Source organism: Solanum dulcamara, chromosome 11 (assembly GCF_947179165.1).
Source record: "Solanum dulcamara chromosome 11, daSolDulc1.2, whole genome shotgun sequence".
Taxonomy (NCBI): domain Eukaryota; kingdom Viridiplantae; phylum Streptophyta; class Magnoliopsida; order Solanales; family Solanaceae; genus Solanum; species Solanum dulcamara.
The window spans coordinates 3,074,024-3,094,377 of NC_077247.1; positions in this window are offsets into that span (position 1 = coordinate 3,074,024).

Below are 20,354 nucleotides of genomic sequence, written 5' to 3' on the forward strand. Positions count from 1 at the left end.
TTGGCCTGCTATCGACTGTGTGATGTGGCCGCTAATTGGCATGAGTCTTGGGAATTATCGAGGGGCGAGGGTGCTCCTCCAGCTGAATGGGATGAATTTAGGGAAGCCTTTATTAGCCACTTTCTACCTCCAAAATTGAGATGAGCTAGGGTCGATAAATTCTTATAGTTGAAGCAGAACGACAGGAATGTTCGAGACTATAGCCTCGAGTTTGACTCATTAGCGAGGCATGCCCCCATAGTGGTAGTGGATATGGTAGATAGGGTGCACCATTACTTGATGGGCATGGACCTTTATTTGGTCGATAGTTGTATGGCCATGGCTTCTCAGCCCGACATGGATATCGCCCGAGTACAAGCATATGCCCAAGGGGTAGATGAGCAACATAGAAGGCGTCAGCCCTATAGAGGGTTGGATAAAAGTCAGCCTAAGAAGGCTAGGTCAGCTGGTTATCTGGGGGAATTTTTAAGCGGGTGGTTTTAGAAGTTCGGTAGATGTCATTCCCAGCTAGCTCGGAGTGCACCTTTATAGGTTCCAGGTGAAATATTTGAGAGCACCAGGTATTCAGGGGCTGGTCAAAGATCCAGAGCTTTAGGTACACATGTGAACCAAAGTTCTCGACAGTCAAGAGCACCGATGCCCAGTGTCCCCGTTGTAATAAACCTTATTCTGGAGAATGTCATTGGATTACAGGTGCTTTTTTTGCTTGTGTCCGCCAAGGCTATATTTCGAGGGAATGTCCATTTAAAAGTACTCTAGGTGGTGCAGCTCAGCCAATTGGGTCAGTTGCGAGTTCTTCTTCTTCTGTGGCTATACACCCGATGGGGTGGGGTATGCAGACACCAGCAGGCCGTGGTAGAGGCCGTGGTGGAGCTTCCAGTTTTAGTAGCCCTTCCAACCGTATATATGCTTTGGCCAGTAGACAGGACCAGGAGGCGTCGCCAAATGTGGTTACAGGTACATTATCGATCTTTTCTCGGGATGTATATGCGTTGATGGATCCAGGCTCTACTTTGTCATATATATATATATATCTCCTTTTGTTGCTAGTAGACTTGGAATTAAGCCTAAGTTAATAGAATCATTCGAAGTGGCTACACTAGTAGGGGACTCTATTATGGTAAAGCAGGTATATATAAATTGCCCGATAAATGTATATAGTCATCATACCTTGGCCGATTTGATAGAGCTAGATATGGTGGAGTTTGATGTTATTATGGGTATGGATTGGTTAGCTTCATGTCATACCAATGTAGATTGTAGAAATAAAGTGGTTCGGTTCCAGTTCCCTGATGAACCAATTATCGAATGGTTAGGGAACACAACAGCGCCGAAGGGTAAGTTTATTTCATACATTAAGGCAAGGAAAATAATCGGGAAGGGGTATATTTATCATTTGGTCTGCGTGCATGATCTGGAAGAAGAGGTGCCAACTTTTCAGTCGGTGCCCATGGTCAATGAATATCCAGATGTGTTCCCAGATGAATTCCCAGGTCTTCCTCCTGAATGGGAGATATAGTTCACTATGGAAGTGCTACCAGATACTCAGCCTATTTCTATCCCTCCATATAGAATAGCGCCCGCGGAGTTAAAAGAGTTAAAGGAGCAGCTGAAAGACTTGCTAGAAAAGGGCTTCATTAGTCCCAACACATCACCATAGGGAGCACCGGTACTGTTTGTGAAGAAGAAAGATGGGTTGTTGTGGATGTGCATAGACTACAGGCAGCTGAACAAGGTAACAATTAAGAACAAATATCCCCTCCCCAGGATTGATGGTTTGCTTGACCAGTTGCAGGGTGCTCAATGCTTTTCGAAGATAGACCTGTAGTCAGGCTATTATCAGGTGCGGGTAAGAGAGGCAGATATCCCAAAGATCGCATTCAAAACCTGGTACGGGCATGATGAGTTCAAAGTGATGTCTTTGGGCTAACAAATGCCCCAGCGGTGTTTATGGATCTGATGAACCGAGTGTTCAAACCATTTCTAGATTTGTTCGTGATTGTATTTATTGATGATATTCTAGTTTATTCACGATCAAAGAAGGAACACGCAGATCATTTGCGGGTGGTACTAGGGGTACTCCAACACTAGAAATTATACGCTAAGTTCTCTAAATGTGAATTTTGGTTAATTTCAGTGGCTTTTCTAGGACATATTATTAGGACTGACGGTATTCACGTAGATACACAGAAGATTAAGGCCGTAAAGGCTTGGCCAAGACCGATAACCCCTATGGAGGTACGTAGCTTTTTGAGGTTAGTAGGGTACTACAGAAGGTTCATGGAAAAGTTTACTTCCATTTTGGCGCCTTTAACAAGACTGACTCAAAAAGCAACTAAGTTCTAATGGACTAATGCCTATGAACGGAGCTTTCAGTTGTTAAAAGAAAAATTGACTACAACTCCTGTTCTAACTCTCTCTAATGGACCAAATGGCTACGTTATCTATTATGACGCCTCCGGTATTGGGCTAGGATATGTTCTGATGCAGAATGGCAGAGTTATAGCTTATGCCTCCCGATAGCTTAGGAAGCATTAAAAGAATTATCCAACACATAATCTGGAATTAGCAGCGGTGATCCATGCCTTAAAAATATAGAGACACTACCTGTATGGTGCACATGTTGATATTTATACGGACCATAAAAGCCTCCAATATATTTTTAAGCAGAAAGAGCTAAATCTACGGTAGAGAAGGTGGCTGGAGTTATTGAAGGACTATGACGTCGATATTTTATACCATCCAGGGAAGGCAAATATGGTGGTGGATGTGCTTAGCCATAAATCAATGGGTAGCCTGGCAGAGGTACGACCAGAACGGAAAGAGATAACTCGTGACATTTGCCAGCTCGCCAATCTGGGAGTCCGCTTAGCTAATTTGGGTGATGACGGGGTTTCTATTCATGGAGTTGCTGAATCTTCGATCATAGAGGAAGTAAAATGATGTCAATACCAAGACCCTGTTCTAACACAGTATAGGGATGAAACCCTCCAAAAGGGAAAGACTCTATTTGAAATCATGGATGGTGGGATACTACGATATCAAGGAAGAATCTGTGTACCGGAAGTTGTAGGTTTACGGCAGCAAGTATTTGGAGAGGCACATTATGCCCGTTATTCTATTCATCCAGGGTCAACCAAGATGTATAAAGGGCAGCCCGGTGCACTAAAGCTCCCGCTATGCGCGGGGTCCGGGGAAGGGCCTGACTACAAGGGTCTATTGTACGCAGCCTTGCCTTGCATTTCTGCCAGAGGCTGTTTCCAAGGCTTGAACCCGTGACCTCCTGGTCACATGGCAGCAACTTTACCAGTTACTCCAATTCCTGAACTCAAATTTTATATTAGTGGGACCATATGAAAAAGGACATAGCAGAGTTCGTAGTCCAATTCCTGAACTGCCAGCAAGTTAAAGTTGAACATCAAAAACTGGGTGGGCTACTACAGGGGATGGAGATTCCAACTTGGAAATGGGAAGCGATTAACATGGATTTCATTCCTGGCTTACCTCGCACTCCCCAAAAGTAGGATTCTATATGGGTTATTGTGGATAGGCTGACAAATTCAGCCCACTTCCTCCCAGTTAAGACCACATACTCAGCCGAGGACTATGCGAAGTTGTACGTTAAGGAAATAGTACAACTTCATGGAGTTCCCACATTTATTATTTCGGACAGAGGAGCCTAGTTAACAACCCACTTTTAGAAGTCATTCCATGAAGGCTTGGGAACACAGGTAAGACTTAGCACAACATTTCATCCCCAAACTGATGGGCAGGCCGAGCGCACTATTCAGACACTAGAGGATATATTATGATCCTGCATAATTAACTTTAAAAGCAGCTGGGATGAGCATGTACCACTTATTGAGTTTGCTTAAAACAATAACACTATATTTAGCTTTATATGGCAGGAAGTGCAGCTCACCCATTAGATGGTTTGATGTTAGTGAAATGCAACTCGTAGGCCTAGACATGGTCCAATAGGTGGTGGAAAAGGTAAAGCTTACCCGGGAGCGATTATTAGCTGCCCAAAGTCGATAGAAGTCATACGCAGACAATTGACGCCGACCTTTGGAATTTTAAGTGGGCGAATAGGTGTTTTTGAAAGTGTCTCCCATGAAAGAAGTAATGAGGTTCAGCAAGAAAGGAAGTTGAGTTCGAGATATATTGGCCCTTACTTGATCCTTCGCCGAATAGGCAAGGTTGCCTATGAACTAGTCTTGCCAGTAGCCCTAGAAGCAGTACATCCAGTCTTCCATGTATCAATGCTTTGAAAGTGTATTGGTGACCCATCCCGAGTATATCCCATAGATGACATCCAGGTCATGGAAGAATTGGCCTATGAAGAACAACCGATCGCCATCCTGGATCGGCAGATTAGAAGACTGCGGACTAAGGACATAACTTCGGTCAAAGTATTATGCAGAAATAGAAATCATGAAGAAATAACTTGGGAAGCTGAAGAGGAAATGAGACACAAGTATCCGTACCTGTTTCCGATATCTACAGGTAACCCCAACTCCTAAAAACTTATATATTAATTGTTTGATGAAGATCTGCATTGTTGTAATGGAAAGAAGTCTCCCTATAACCTATATAACGTCTTAAGGGAAGCTTTGTTTAACATTCGAGGATGAATTTCCTAAAGGGGGAAAGGATGTTATACCCCGTACTGTCATACCTTGAGACTTTCGTACCTTGGAAGGTTCTTAAGATTCTTGAAAGGTGCTTAAGCCTCTTAGAAGGTGGTCTAAAAGAGGTGTGAGTTGTTATACCCCACACCCTTGGGCTTAGAATATCTCTTAAGTTACTTAGAAGTTATCATGTGAGCCGGACAATCCAAAACACTATAAAAAACTCTAAGGAGGGGAGAATGTGACACCTCATAGTAGAGAAGGTTGGAAATAAAGTTATAAGAATCCGAAAGGAGTTGGAGGCCAAATGATGGGTCGTAGGACTCTAATTATCTACGTAAACTACTAATTTAGAAGTCTTACATATGTGAGTTACTTGAGTACATACCAAGCTTACGTAGCAAGGATTTCACAGGCTCGTAAAGTGAGACGAGATTACGAACCCATGGCAAAGAGCAGAGAATGACACATGGCACCAAGAAGAAGAAGACACGTGGAAGAACCTCAGGAAAGAAGGTGACTCACCTTCCTACTTGGGGGTGGGGGGTGGGGTGGACTCCACTGCCATGTGGCAGCCCCTAATTGGCAGCATGTATGTGTTGGCCCAATAGGGGTTGGACACATGTCACCCTTAGGGTATGACACGTTTCACCCCCCTAGGAAGCATATATATACATAATATATGACTCATAAGTCATTTCCTTTCTCAAAACATCAGCCAAACAAAGACCAAAAACCCTAGAACTAAAGGGAAAAAAGTGACGGCCTAAGGGAGAAAAAAATAGGTAAATCCCGATTTCGTTCCATGTATTAATTATCTAGGGTATACCAATATGATACGGAGGTATTAATATTATAAAATCATGGTTTGGAAAAGCACAAAACAGAAGCAAGCAGCCACGACGTTTTAATTGCGTTAGAAGAGTTTCCGAGGCAAGTTTCGGCTAGTTTTGGCCAATTTCGGGAAAGGTAAGTTCTTTGCTTTTGATTTGAAGGTTATGGTTTTATAATAGGGTGTGTTACACATCTTTTATTTTTCTGGAAGTGTGAGAAAGTCATAGAAATGATCGATATTAGAAATAATTTAAATTGAAGTCGTTATAGCTAAATTAAAGTCGAATAGTGGGTTGTATTTGTTATATGGTTGTGATGCTGCAGCTACTGGTTTTGTGGTGGTGTGTTGAGGTGCTGGAAAATTATTTAAAAGAGGTATGGGTTCTACTGGTTGCAGCAACCCGACCCTCCATTTCGTATAATTAAAGATTTTGCAAAATGGAAACTAGAAACTCTATTTTGGTATCGTGGTTTCGAGCGAGTCGTTTAGAGTTTGTGTTGTAGAATGTTGATATGAATGGAATATATATACCTTGAAGGTCGTTGTTGTTGGTTGTTTGTAGCTATTAGGAGTGTAATTAGAAATTTTGATAGGGCATATTATAGGGGAGGTGCTGCTCGATTTCCGTTAACTCTTTAACTAGTTAAAGAACTAATCGAGGAGGCGAGCGAAGAGTTGAGTTCTATGAATACTCATGTGTAAACTAAGATGATGGACATCCAAGGGTTGCTAATATTCATGTTGCTTTTATCTTACTTAGGTTCAAAGTATGACAAGACGAATGGGATAAAAAGTAACCCATAAGAGGCAGTAAAGCCTATTCTTTTTCTTTCTTTTAGCATGTCGTAAAGGTAAGTAAAAAGTAATACGATCTCTAAAGTAATTCCATTCCTAAATGTCTCTTGTTCTCTTCTGGATTGTGAACTCTCACTGTAGTTGAACTACTTTCCTCGAACTTACTATACGTTAAACAGACAATGAATATACAGGTTTCTAATCGGAGAGACTATATGACTACATCTACTCTGAAATCCTTAAGCAGTTAGAACTAATTTGGTATGAATTTAGTTCACATTTTTGGAAGTCATTTCAAAAAGGTCTTGGCACTAAAGTCAAGTTAAGTACCGCTTTTCATCCTCAGATCAATAGGCAAGCCGAGAGAATAATTCAAACCTTGGAGGATATATTAAGGGCATGTGTGATTGACCTTAAAGGAATTTGGGATGATCATTTACCATTGATTGAGTTTGCTAACAATAATAGTTATCACTCTAACATCCACATGGCTCTTTTTGAAGCCTTGTACGGGAGAAGATGCAGGTCTCCGATGGGGTGGTTTGAAGTTGGTGAGAAGGCGCTAATTGATCTAGATTAGGTAGTTGATGTAATTGAGAAATTAAGGCTCATAAGAGAAAGATTGTAAATGGCTCAAAGTCATCAAAAGTCCTATTCGGACACTAGGAGAGAGAACTTGAATTTGATGTGGACGATATGGTGTACTTGAAGATTTCACCTACGAAAGGGGTAATGCGGTTTGTTAAGAAAGGGAAGTTGAGCCCTAGATATATAGGAACGTATAGGATATTGAAGAGCATTGTCAAGGTAGCATATGAGTTAGACTTGCCACTTGAGTTGGATAAGGTTCATCCGGTATTTCATGTGTCAATATTGAGTAAGTTTGTGGGTGATCCAAATTCGATTGTACCAAGGGAAAACATGAGTATTGAAGATAATTTGTCTTATGAGGGGATCCCGATTTAGATTTTAGACTGGAAAGTGAAGAGGTTGAGAAATAAAGACGTTGCATCTGTCAAAGTATTATGGAGGAATCAACAAGTAGAGAGTGCAACGTGGGAAGAAGAAGCGGACATGATGAAGCGATATCCTTATCTTTTTCCTTTCACTCAAGTCTAAAGGTACTAAGTTGCTCATGATCAAATCAATTAAACTTCTACGCATCAGTTCCATATGTCATTCATATGCATGCATGATTCATGAAAGAGATTTCTCTCAAGGACTATGTTTTATTTTAAGTATGAAGTTTATATGTTATATGCATTTTTCAAAGTGTCCTCATGTCCATGTCGGGTTTCTAAATCTTTTTTCCATGTCTTTCCTATATTAGTTGAATCTCATTCGAAGATGAATGTTCCCAAGGAAGAGATATTGTAATATCCCTCAGAATTTTAATAAATAAATAATATATATACCTTAAGAATGCCTTGGAAATAGGCCACTCATGTAACGTATTATTCTTAATATTTTTGAAAAATCTAAGTTCGAAATATTGATCAAAGGGTCAAAACCTACGGAAAATGGTCTCGGTGCATTTTTAGGACCCGTAGAACGGAAGAAAGATTTTCGAAGAAACCACAAAATAGTGTGGTCCGCGATAGGAATGCATTGCAGACTTGGGAAGATGCACAAGATAGAGTAGTCTGTGACAGGACCGTGACGTGGACCAGGGATAATTTATCGGCTAAGTAGATCACGGAAGGTCCGCGTTGCGGACCTGGGAAGGTTTTTTTTGATGAAATTAAGTTTTTTAAGGGTGTTTTAGACTTTTTCCAAATTATTAGTTAATGAACCGAGACGTTTTTAGGATCTAATTCAACTCTGTAAATCTACCTAAACCTCTAATTTAATTTATTCTTCTACAATTCATCTATAAAATATTTCTCTCTCTACAAAAAGAGCTCTCAAGGGTTCCATTGAAGCTTCAAGCAAATTCACTCAATTTCTCGATCAAAATTCTCAAGTTCTTCCAAATTAATTTGTGTTCTCACTCAAGGTATGTGGGTATTGATTAATGGATCCTTTCTTCCATGAAGCTCAATCAATTTCTCAAGTTTTCTCTCAAATTAAAGTAAGATATTTTATGGATTTTGTGATCTCTATTCCAATTGCATGAATGTTGATTTAAAGTATGATCATTTGTCTATTTTGATATAATTTGATGGTTATTGAATTAAATTGAAGAGTTTTTCCATGAATTCTCCTACTTTGATTTCTAGGATTCATTATATAAATTATGAGTATTTTGATTCATACTTCTAAACTATATTATCTATATGAATTATGTTTGGGCTGATATAAATTTTATGATTGTGCATGTTTTCAAGTAAATTTCATGATTTTCAAGCCAATTGAACATGCATTATAGTCATGCCCTAATTTCAAGATTCAAGCTATGGTCATAAATTTTCAAAGCATGAATTATGACTATACATTCCCATGATGATCATGAATTCTAAGTATGTTTCAAGGTATGAATTTCATGCAAGTTATAAAGTAAGGTGACTTAGGATCCTATGTGGTGACCTAAGGCCTATTGATATGAATTATGCAAAAATGATTGTAATGATGAAAGGACAATTCTCATATTACAAGTATGTTATGAAAATGAGCTACTCTATGACTATGATCATGACTATGATATATGATATTATGATCTTATGTTATATATTTATTCCATGGAATTTGACTTAGCACCGAGTGGACTTGAGGTGGGGGCCTTACCAAAAGCCTTAGTAGCAGCCTCATGTCCCATAAATTACGTGTCACCGTAGGTTGCCTTGATGGCCTAGCTAGTGGATCCACAAATAGAACATGTTCATGATTAGGAGTCTACCTTGACAAAGTAGCCTCCTTCTTCTCGATGTGGGTATCATCGGATTTCATGTTATAGCTCGCATGGTCTTATTATCAGTTATTGTTCCTATCCCACATATGTATGATTTCTTAAGTACGTTATGACTTGAACTTATGTTTTAAACGCTTTGGTCAATATGATTTTGTCATGAATTTATGTATTCTATCTTATCATGTGATTTACTTGACCCTTGCATTGATTTACTTTGCATGTCACGACCTCATACTTAGTACATTCCAACTTTTTGACTTACATAGGTTATGTCTTAGCCCCCGCCCTTACTCATGTTTTGAGGCATCTAATTGGACATATGTTTGAGTCTATGTTGTCATAAAATTTTTTATACATATTTCTATACATGGCTTAGACTCTCTTATGATGTTTCCGCTTTTATATTTTACCTTATGTATGCTTATGACATGACATGGTCGGGTCGTGACACCTTTCCTAATGACTGAATCATAAATAATTTACTTATGTATTTGGGATTAACTTAGCACTGAGAGGATATTCTGGTGGCGACTTAGTAAGGGAGTCTCTAGTAGTAACCCCTTATCCCAAACTACGTGCCCCGGTAGGTTTTCCTTAAATGGCCTAACTAGTGGATCCACAATAGCACATGATGATGATTATGACGTGGAGTATACCTTGGCAAGTAGACTCTCTCTTCTCGGTATGTGAGTTACATCGGATTCCATGTTATTTCTTATGTGTTCTTAAATGTCAGTTATGTTTAATATCCCATAAAACAAAATATGTTCCTTATATGTCTTTTAAATTGGCGCATTGACTTTATCTTTTGCTTTGATGGTTTATTCTCATGTTCTTAATGAATTTTGGTCATGCATCTCATAGTTATGCTTATCATGTTGTCATACATATTTGTTTTGCATACTTAGTTCATTCCATCTACTAACACATACTTTTGCCGACATTATCTCATAATGTATGATATGACTCTTATTCTCATATATGTGGATAGTTCCATATTGATATTGAGTACATTTTTGGTGAGTCCTCATATTCCAAGGACACAACCCTTATGAATTTTATGCTTCATGACTTTTAGTTTCTTATGTTTGGGTGAGCTAAGGCTTGTCCTAAGCCCCCTTCATAGTTAGTAAAGGCATTGTTTGACTATGGTCATGTAGTTTTGTTTATTCAGATATTATGTTTTTAGTTTTTCCTTCAATCGAGATTGCTATGTTGAGATTCATCTTTTACATTTATGATTTTCTTTTGATATTTCCTACTTACCTTATGTATGATATGCTATGAGGCTTGTTTAAAGTCTCTCGGGAGCGTAAGTATCTAGGGCCTATCTTGGGTCATCATAAACTTGGTATCATAGTACAGGGTTTTGAAGTGTTTTAGAGTGTCTAACATAATACATCGAGTAGAGTCTTATTCATGGATGTGAGGATCACCATATATATGAATAAGAGGCTATGGCGCATTTTAGAAAGTTCAGTTCTTTCATCATTCTTGAGTCATGCGATAGAGTTTTACTTTAAGGTTTTCCTTTTAACAATTGTTCTTTGCGATTACAGAATCAGCCCCCCATGAAGAGCTCCTATAAGAAGGAATGTTGAAGAAGAGCAACAAACTCTAAAAAGTTCCTTAGTGAGCAAGTTTCTCATGAAAAATTCCAAGCGAATTACCAAGTATTTGCCCAAGCTATGGCAGCACAAACCTACCATGTAGTGGTTACTCCCGTGAACCCAATTGTGGGTACAACAGCTAGTATAGTTCATGACTTCACTAGAATGAATCCTTTGAAGTTCCATGGTTAATGGGTGGACGAGGATCCACAAGAGTTCATCGAGGGTATTTACAACATTGTGGACATCATAGAGCTTAGCCTAATTGAAAAGGCGGACTTAGCTACTTACCATTTGAAAGGTTAGGCTAAAATTTGGTATGAGTAATCGAAGGGTGAAAGGGCAAGAGATGTGTGTATGGTATACTGGGACGAGTTAAATGAGGCCATTATTAACATTTCTTCCCTTTTGAACTAAGGGAGACCAAGATTCAAGAGTTCATTAATCTCAACAAAGGTAACATGAGAGTGAAAGAGTATGCCCTAATATTTACTCAATTGTCAAAATATGTCGCATTCATGGTTGCCGACTCTAGAGCTCGTATGAGTAAGTTTATCTTGGGTGTATCATATTTGATGGTAAAAGAATGTAGAACCACTATGTTGGTCAAAGAAATAGACATATTGAGGTTGATTACACATGTTGAGAAAATTGAGAAAGAGAAACTTAACGAAAATGCTCAAGAAACATAGAGGGCAATAATCAATAGTGGTGACTATTAGCATTCAAGGTCTGGTACAGGTGGCCTTCAATAGTTTTTCCAAAAGTTATCTAGTAAGAATTCTTCTGTTATACCCCGCACTTTTGTACCTTGAAAGACTTTTGTACCTTGAGATTTTTTTGAGTTTCTGGAAAGATTTTTAAGCTTCTTGAAAGGCTCTTAATTTTTTTGGAAGATTCCTAAGCTTCTTAAAAGAGTTTCCATGTGAGCCGAGTAATCTATAACACTATCAAACAACTCTAAGAAAAGGAAAATGTGATACCCCATAGTAGAGAAGATTGGAAATAGAGTTATAAGAATCCGGAAGAAGTTGGAGTCATAGGACACGACTTATTTATGTAAGCTACCAACTTGGAAATCTTACATACTTAAGCTACTGGAGTAAATACCAAGTATGTAGCAAGGATTACATAGGTTTGTAAAGTAAGACGAGATTACGAAGCCACGAGGGGAAAAAAGAGTACCACATAGCAACATGAGAGAGTGCCACATGGAAGCATAGGAGAGTGCCACATGGAAGCATCTGGAGCAAGGGTGGTGGATCCCCCCCCCCCCCACATGCCATGTGGCAGCCTATGATTGGAGGAATGGGGTATGTTGGCCCAATGAGGGCTTGACACGTGTCACCACTTAGGGCTTGACATATGTCACCACTTAGGGCTTGACATGTGTCACCCTCCTAAGGTGGCCTATATGTATATGTCTTATGAATTATTAAATTTCCATACTTATCTGGAAAAATTCAAGAACCAGAAAGAAGAGAAGAGAAGAAACTAGAGAAGGAGAGAGCCGCGGTTTTGGAAGGAAAAAAAAGGTGAGTTCTTTGATTTCGCTCCGTTAATTAATTATCTAGGGTGTAACACAATGTTATGAAGGTGTTAGTAATGAAATTTTATGGTTTGGATCAGCCCAAATCATTAGCAAACAGCCACGAAATTTTAGGCGCGCTAAAGGAACTTCCGAGGCAAGTTTCGACGAGTTTGACATGTTTTGGGAAAGGTAAGGGATTCTCTTTCAAATTGAAGTTTATGATATTGTTATGAGGTATATTACATGTCTTAAATAAGGTTTGAAGTGGAAAAATTGCATAAAGATGCTTGACGTTAGAAACAAACTAAATTGAAGTGGTTATAGCTAAATCGAAGTCGAGTAGTGGGTTATCGTTGTGGTTTGGTGGGTGAAGCTGGTTGGGTTGCATGTTTCAGGGATTTAAAGTATTTTAAAAAGGGTGTGGGGTGCTTCTGGTTGCAGCCACATGATCCTCCATTTTGTATGGTTAAAGATTTTGTGAAATAAAGATTAAAAACTCTATTTTCGTATCGTAGTTTTGAGCTAGTTATTTGGAGTTGTATTGTGTAATGTTGAGGTGATTTACTGGTATATATTCTGCTGGTTGCTGACACTGTGGCTGACTTGAAACCTCGGGGATATTGAAGTTACAGGGGAAATGCTGCCCGATTTTTGGTAGTATCGGAACTAGTAACAAACTAGTTGAGGGTAATGGATAAGGAAATGAATCCTATTAGTACTTGGTTGTAGAGTGGGATATTGGAAAGTAAAAGGCTATTAATCTTAGTATTACTTGCATGTCAAAAAGGTTAAGGAGGTATCAAGGCAAGCCAGATTTCAATTAATCCCGAAAAAGTTATGTGAAGCTTTCTCTTGGCATGTCTTAGCCTTAAGTGATTGATATACGGAATGTGGGGATAATTCCATTCATATAACCCCAAGTATGACTCATAAGTGTTATTCACTTCTCGATGGTAGAATTCCTATACTAGTTAAGTTATTGCCTCTCAAGGCTTCTATATGATGGAGAGTAGTAAGTATGTGAAGTTATCTCCTTTCTCTTGGCATGTGTTGGCATAAGTACGTAGATCTACCCTTCTTTCCTCTTGATATGTATTTGACATAAGTGTGGTGGGTAATACAATAATGAGGTTATGATACCGATCCCATGATGGGCTGGGTACGATATATGTAATGATGACTCCTTGAGGAAAAGTAGAGACTAGGTAAAGCTTATTCTTTCTGTCCCATTGGCATGTCCTAATTGTAAGTAAAATGTGATACGAGCTCTGGGGTAACTCCACTTTTAAGTCCTAAATGTAATCCTTATCTCTTATTCACTTCTGAATGTCAAACTCTTGTAGTAAGTTGAACTACTTTCCTGGAACTCCATAGGTTGAGAAGCACTGAATACATAAGCTCCTATTTCTAAGGACTATACAACAATGAGTATCCCTGATTCTATGAACTGTTAGTATTACTTTAGTACATGTCTAGGTTCCCCAAGATCCTAAGTGATATAGGCCTCAATGGCATTTAGAAGGCACTCGAGATGGCTACACTACTATTCTGGTCCTCAGATGATAGCTTAATCTTCTTACATTGTCAAATCTCTAATAATGATTTAGATTGTATATGGTTACTCACTACTTGATTCATGTATACTGTAATACATCTTTCACTGAGTCTCAGGCCAGCTATAATATAATTATTATTATATGATATGTGGATCAGACCAAATATTCCTCGGCATTACTATATGATACATGGATTGGACCAAACGTTCCTCGACATTATTATATTTTATATGGATCAAGACGTCATTCCTCGGCATTATTATATGATGTGCGGATCGGGCCGTACGTTCCTCGACATGTACTTACTATATACTTGGATCGAGCTGTACGTTCCATAGAGCTAATAATATATATGTTCATATGATGACAGAATAATGTAGATGGTACACCGATTCCCCAAAATAGGCCAGGCACAGTACGTGATGGTAATATGTATGACTTTCTTTTATATGACATGAGTACGGTAAATGGTTAAATGTTATACTTGCCCCTTGCATCCCTATGCCAACTGTAATTTCCTTATGATATCTATGCTTTGCATACTAAGTACATATGTCGTGCTGACCCCCCTTTCTCGGAGAGGGGGGGAGGGGGCTGTTTTTATACCCGCAGGTACAGATATACGCTTTGTGCCAGAGCCTAGTTTTGGTATGAACCCTTGATGTATATATTTATTTGTTCACGGGTACGACGGGGCCCCTGTCCTTTCTTATGTTACTGTTTTACTCTTAGAGGTCTGTGGATATGTGTGTAGGTTGTGTATGGGTTGTATATGCATGTATGTACAGTGGTGCCTATAATAAGCCTCACTGGCTTATATATTATCCTGCTTGTTGATATGCTATAACTTAAACAGGGGATATATTTACTTACAGATAGCATGGATATATGCGAGTTCCCAATTCAGATACCCATCATGGACTACGGGGTTGGGTTATGATAAAAGTGGTATGAGAGCGGTTTGGTCCTCAGAATGTCTATAGACCATGTCTAGTAGAGTCCTGTTTATCAGTGTGTTGTGCACCATATCTATAAATAGGAGGCTATAGGGCATTTAGTATGTTATGTTTCTTTCTTGTCTTAGATCGTGCAATAGAGCCCAGCCATTGGAAATAAAATTTCTTTTTTTACTAACTTTTGGTTTCAACTGAAGAACGACATCGACAGAAGAAAGTGATAGATGATATTGGAAGTTACACAGTATATAGGTAAGTAATGGTGTGAAAGAGGCATGCTGGATAAGGTAAGAAGATTGAAATATGATTGAAATTTAAAGTTGAAAATTAAAGGAAAAAGTAGACATGAAAGTGTAACGGATGCAGTTCGAGTTGGACATATGAGGTAAGTTCATCATTTTATACTGTGGTTGATATTGGGCGCCCTGTGTGGCTGTGATATGAGTATATATATGTTGGCCCTATGAGGTGTTATGGATATGATATGATATGATAGGGATGCATATATATATGTTGGCCTTGCGTGGCATTATTGGTATTTCATGCATGCAGGTTTGGAGATAGTGAGGAGTATAGAGGAAACTTTGCTAATTTTTTTTGGAAATAGAAAGAGAATTAGATATAAGGTTGTAATGTATCTTGAGAGATTGTATCCATGGTAATGGTAAGATCCGACTAAACTACGAGTACAACTGACTTTGGAAAATAAGTTAATTGCGGTATGGGTGGTAATTAGAAGGTCAATACTGATATATTGAGAAAAATAGTGATGAATATGAATGTCTTAAGACAGCTTGCGAGGTATTAAGGATGAGAATGAGGAGGAAGGATAAAGGATTAAGTACACTTACTCCACCAGGTGGAATTAACCCAGGGTAAGAGTTGTGAATAAAGGTTAAGAAATATTACCCTCCGGGATTGACCATGAGTAGAATATAGTGTGAATATAATGAGGATCATCATGGCAGTACAGAGATCCTAGTAAAGAAGTAACTAAAGAATGTGATTGTGAGTAAGATTAGGAGTTAGCATCGGGTGCACGATAAGGATGAAAGCTCATGAAGAAGAAAGGGGTATTGTGTATATGTACCTCCATTTTGGAAAATAGTGAGATTCCTCGAGGATAGGGAATAGAAATTGCAAAAAAACTAAGGTATTATGAAATTATTAAAGGAACAAGTGGTATCCTTTGAAAATAAATATGATAAAAAAACGTGAAACACGTGTCATCAGAGTATAAGTGCCCCCGAATGGAGAATCGGACACGATTATAAGCACTAGTGATGTACTAATTGGGAGGAATAAAAGGTGACTTCGGCTAAACTACTACAATAGATATATGACTCGATTACCAGTACTTGGACTAGATTGGGTACTAGTTCTCAAGAATTCTAAGCACCCCATGGTTGTATTAAGGTTTCTTACAGGGGCAACCTAAAGTATAGATAATCTAACTGAAGGTGTAGACATGGTGCAGTATATTAAGTGTGTTGGAACAGAATCATATGTGCATGAATAGTTGAAAATAAATAGAGGATGACATGGGTACACCCTAAAGGGGGGAAGTAGACAAGAGAAATACAGGTGTGAGGTGAAGTCAACAGACACTATCACATATTAATGGGAACGCTTAAACTTCGAGCGAGATCCCATGCTGGCACCATTTTAGCAAGGGATAAAGGCCAGTAATAAATGGATAGAAGCCATGTTATTTGAGACCGTGTGGAGAACCATTAATAGAGACCCTAAGGGATGGGTGCATCCAAAAAGGGGTGAATACAATAAGAGAGTAAGACTAAGAGATCTAAGGACCGTGTAAAGGGTAGTAAGGCCATGTTTGAGTAAATATTAAGATATGGCAACAGAGTTGTTGGCCGCTAAGATATGACATACAAGTAGCAAGGGAAAAGATTAGAAAATCTCCTACGCTAGGAAATGAGGAGACCAAGGAGTACCTAAAGGAAGAAAAAATGGGGTAGGACAGAATAGTGTTAGCGCGAGCAAGTTCTAGTGTGAAGGTGCTATGTAAATCAAGAGGGACCAGGAAATGAAAAGACCGTGTCTACCTCATATCGGTTGTATAAAAGTATTTTTGCAACCTACAAATATATATATACAACATAAGACCAAGCGGAGGAGTACTTGATGAAAAGGGGGAGGGGGTATGATATTTTGGATATGTTACAGAGGAATACAAAGAAAATTTAAATCAAATGACCAAAAAGGACATGGTCATGGTTGAACTAAAGACCTACCCTGATACTGGTTGTAAGATAAAAGAGGTGAGGGCAAGGCGGAATCTGAAGACTAGTGAGATAATGCTAAGGTAAATCTTGGGCTAAGTAGAGTGTCTTCGCACATTATTGGAAGGATGGAAATGTAAGGTGCGACAGGAAAATTGGAGCTAAATATGAGCAAAGGACCATGAACGAATCTAAACTAATGATAAAGCAACCTATCGCCATCCTGGATTGGCAGATTAGAAGATCGGGGACTACGGACGTAGCTTCCATCAAGGTGTTGTGGCAAAATAAGAAGCGCAAAGAGATAACTTGGGAAGCTAAAAGAGAGGGTGAAATATAAATGTCCTCACCTATTCTTTACGTCTACAAGTAATCCCAACTTTTGGAACTCTGATATTGATTGCTCGATGAAAGTATATTTTATTGCAATGGAACAAAGAAACTCTCCATATGGTCTGTATAAGATCTTGAGGAAGGTTTTGGTTCACATTTGAGGACGAATATTCTAAAGGGGGGAAGGATGTTATACCCCGTACTTTCGTACCTTGAAAGACTTTTGTACCTTGAGAGGTTTTTGAGTTTTTGGAAAGATTCTTAAGCTTCTCAAGCTTCTTAAGCTTCTTGAATGGCTCTTAAGTGTTTTTTTTGGAAGATTCTTAAGCTTCGTAAAAGAGTTTCCATGTGAGCTGGATAATCTATAACGCTATCAAACAACTCTAAGGAAAGGAGAATGTGATACCCCATAGTAGATAAGATTGGAAATAGAGTTATAAGAATCCAGAAGAAGTTGGAGACCGAATGATGAGACGTAGGACATGACTTATTTACGTAAGCTACCAACTTAGAAATCTTACATACTTAAGCTACTGGAGTAATACCAAGCTTATGTAGCAAGGATTACATAGGTTCGTAAAGGAAGACGAGATTATGAACCCACGAGGGGAAAAGAGAGTGCCACATGGCAGCATGAGAGAGTGCCGCATGGAAGCAGCTGGATCAAGGGTGGTGGACCCCCACATGCTATGTGGCAGCCTGTGATTAGAGGAAAGGAGTATGTTGGCCCAATGAGGGCTTGACACATGTCACCACTTAGGGCTTGACATGTCTCACCACTTAGGGGTTAACACATGTCATCCCCTTAGGTGGCCTATATATATGTCTTATGACTTATTAAATTTCCATACTTATATAGAAATTCAAGAGCAAGAAAGAAGAGAAGAGAAGAAACTAGAGAGGGAGAGAGCCACAGATTTGGAAGGAAACAAAAAGGTGAGTTCTTCGATTTTGCTTTGTGAATTAATTATATAGGGTGTACCACGATGTTATGAAGGTTTTATTAATGAAAAATTATGGTTTGGAGTAGCCCAAAACGTTAGCAAACAACCACAAAATTTTAGGTGCGGTAAAGGAACTTTCGAGGCAAGTTTTGATGAATTTGACGAGTTTCGGGCAAGATAAGGAATTCCCTTTCAAATTGGAGTTTATTATTTATTATGAGGTATATTACTTGTCTTAAATAATGTTGTAAGTGGAAAAATTTCTTAAGGATGCTTGACATTAAAAACAAACTAAATTGAAGTGGTTATAGCTAAATCGAAGTCGAGTAGTGGGTTGTCATTGTGGTGCTGCGGGTGCAGCTGTTTGGGTTGCATGTTGTAGGGATTTAAATTATTTTAAAAAAGGTGTGGGTTACTTCTGGTTGTATCCACATGACCCTCCATTTTGTATGGTTAAAGATTTTGTGAAATAAAGATTAAAAACTCTATTTTCGTATCGTAGTTTTGAGCTAGTTGTTTAGAGTTGTATTATGTAATATTGAGGTGGTTTACTGGTATATATGCTTTTGGTTGTTGTTTTTTGTATGTTTGTTGACACTATGGCTGAGTTGAAACCTCGGGGATGTTGAAGTTACAGGGAAAATGTTGCCCAATTTTTGTAAAGATCGGAACTAGTAACAAACTAGTCGAGGGTAATGGATAAGGAAATGACTCCTATTAGTACTTGGTAGTAGAGTGGGATATTGGAAAGTTAAAGTCTATTAATCTTAGTATTACTTTCATGTCAAATAGGTTAAGAAGGTATCAAGGTAAGCCGGATTTAAATTAGTCCTGAAAAAGGTATGTGAAGCTTTCTCTTGGCATATCTTAGCCTTAAGTGGTTAATATACGGAATATGGGGATAATTCCATTCATATAACCCCAAGTATGACTCATAAGTATTATTTACTTCTCGATGGTAGAATTCCTATATAATTTGAGTTATTGCCTCTCAAGGCTTTTATATTATGGAGAGTAGTAAGTATGTGAAGTTATATCCTTTCTCTTGGCATGTGTTGGCATAAGTACGTAGAGCTACACTTATTTCCTCTTGATATGTCTGACATATGTGTGGTGCTATGATTTTAAGGTAATGCAATAATGAGGTTATGATACTGAGCCCATGATGGGCCGTGTAAGATATATGTAATAATGACTCCTTAACGAAAAGTAGAGACTAGGTAAAGCTTATTCTTTCTCTTTCTTTGGCATGTCCTAATTGTAAGTAAAATGTGATACGAGCTCTGGGGTAACTCCACTTTTAAGTTCTAAATGTAATCCGTATCTCTTATTCACTTCTGAATGTCAAACTCTTGTAGTAAGTTGAACTACTTTCCTGGAACTCCATAGGTTAAGAAGTACTGGATGCATAAGCTCCTAGTTCTAAGGACTATGTGACGACGGGTATCCCTGATTCTATGAACTATTAGTATTACTTTAGTACATATCTAGGGTCCCTTAGATCCTAAGTGATATAGGCCTCAATGGCATTTAGAAGGCACTCGATATGGCTACACTACTATTCTAGTCCTTGGACGATAGCTTAATCTTCTTACATTGTCGAGTCTCTAATAATGATTTAGATTATATATGGTTACTCACTACTTAATTTGTTTATACTGTAATACATATTTCACCGAGTTCCGGGCCAGCTATAATATAATTATTATTATATGATATGTGGATCAGACCGAATGTTCCTCGATATTACTACATGATATGTGATTCAGATCGAACGTTCCTCGATATTACTATATGATATGTGGATCAGACCAAACTTTCCTCGGCATTACTATATGATACATGGATCGGACCAAACATTCCTCGGCATTACTACATGATATATGGATTGGCCCATTGTTCCTCGGTATTATTATACGATGTGCGGATTGGGTCGTAGCATGTACTTACTATATATATGGATCGAGTTGTACATTCCACAGCGCTAATAATATATGTGTATATGATGATAGAATGATGTAGATGGTACACCGAGTCCCCAAAATGGGTCGGGCACAGTACGTGATAGTAAT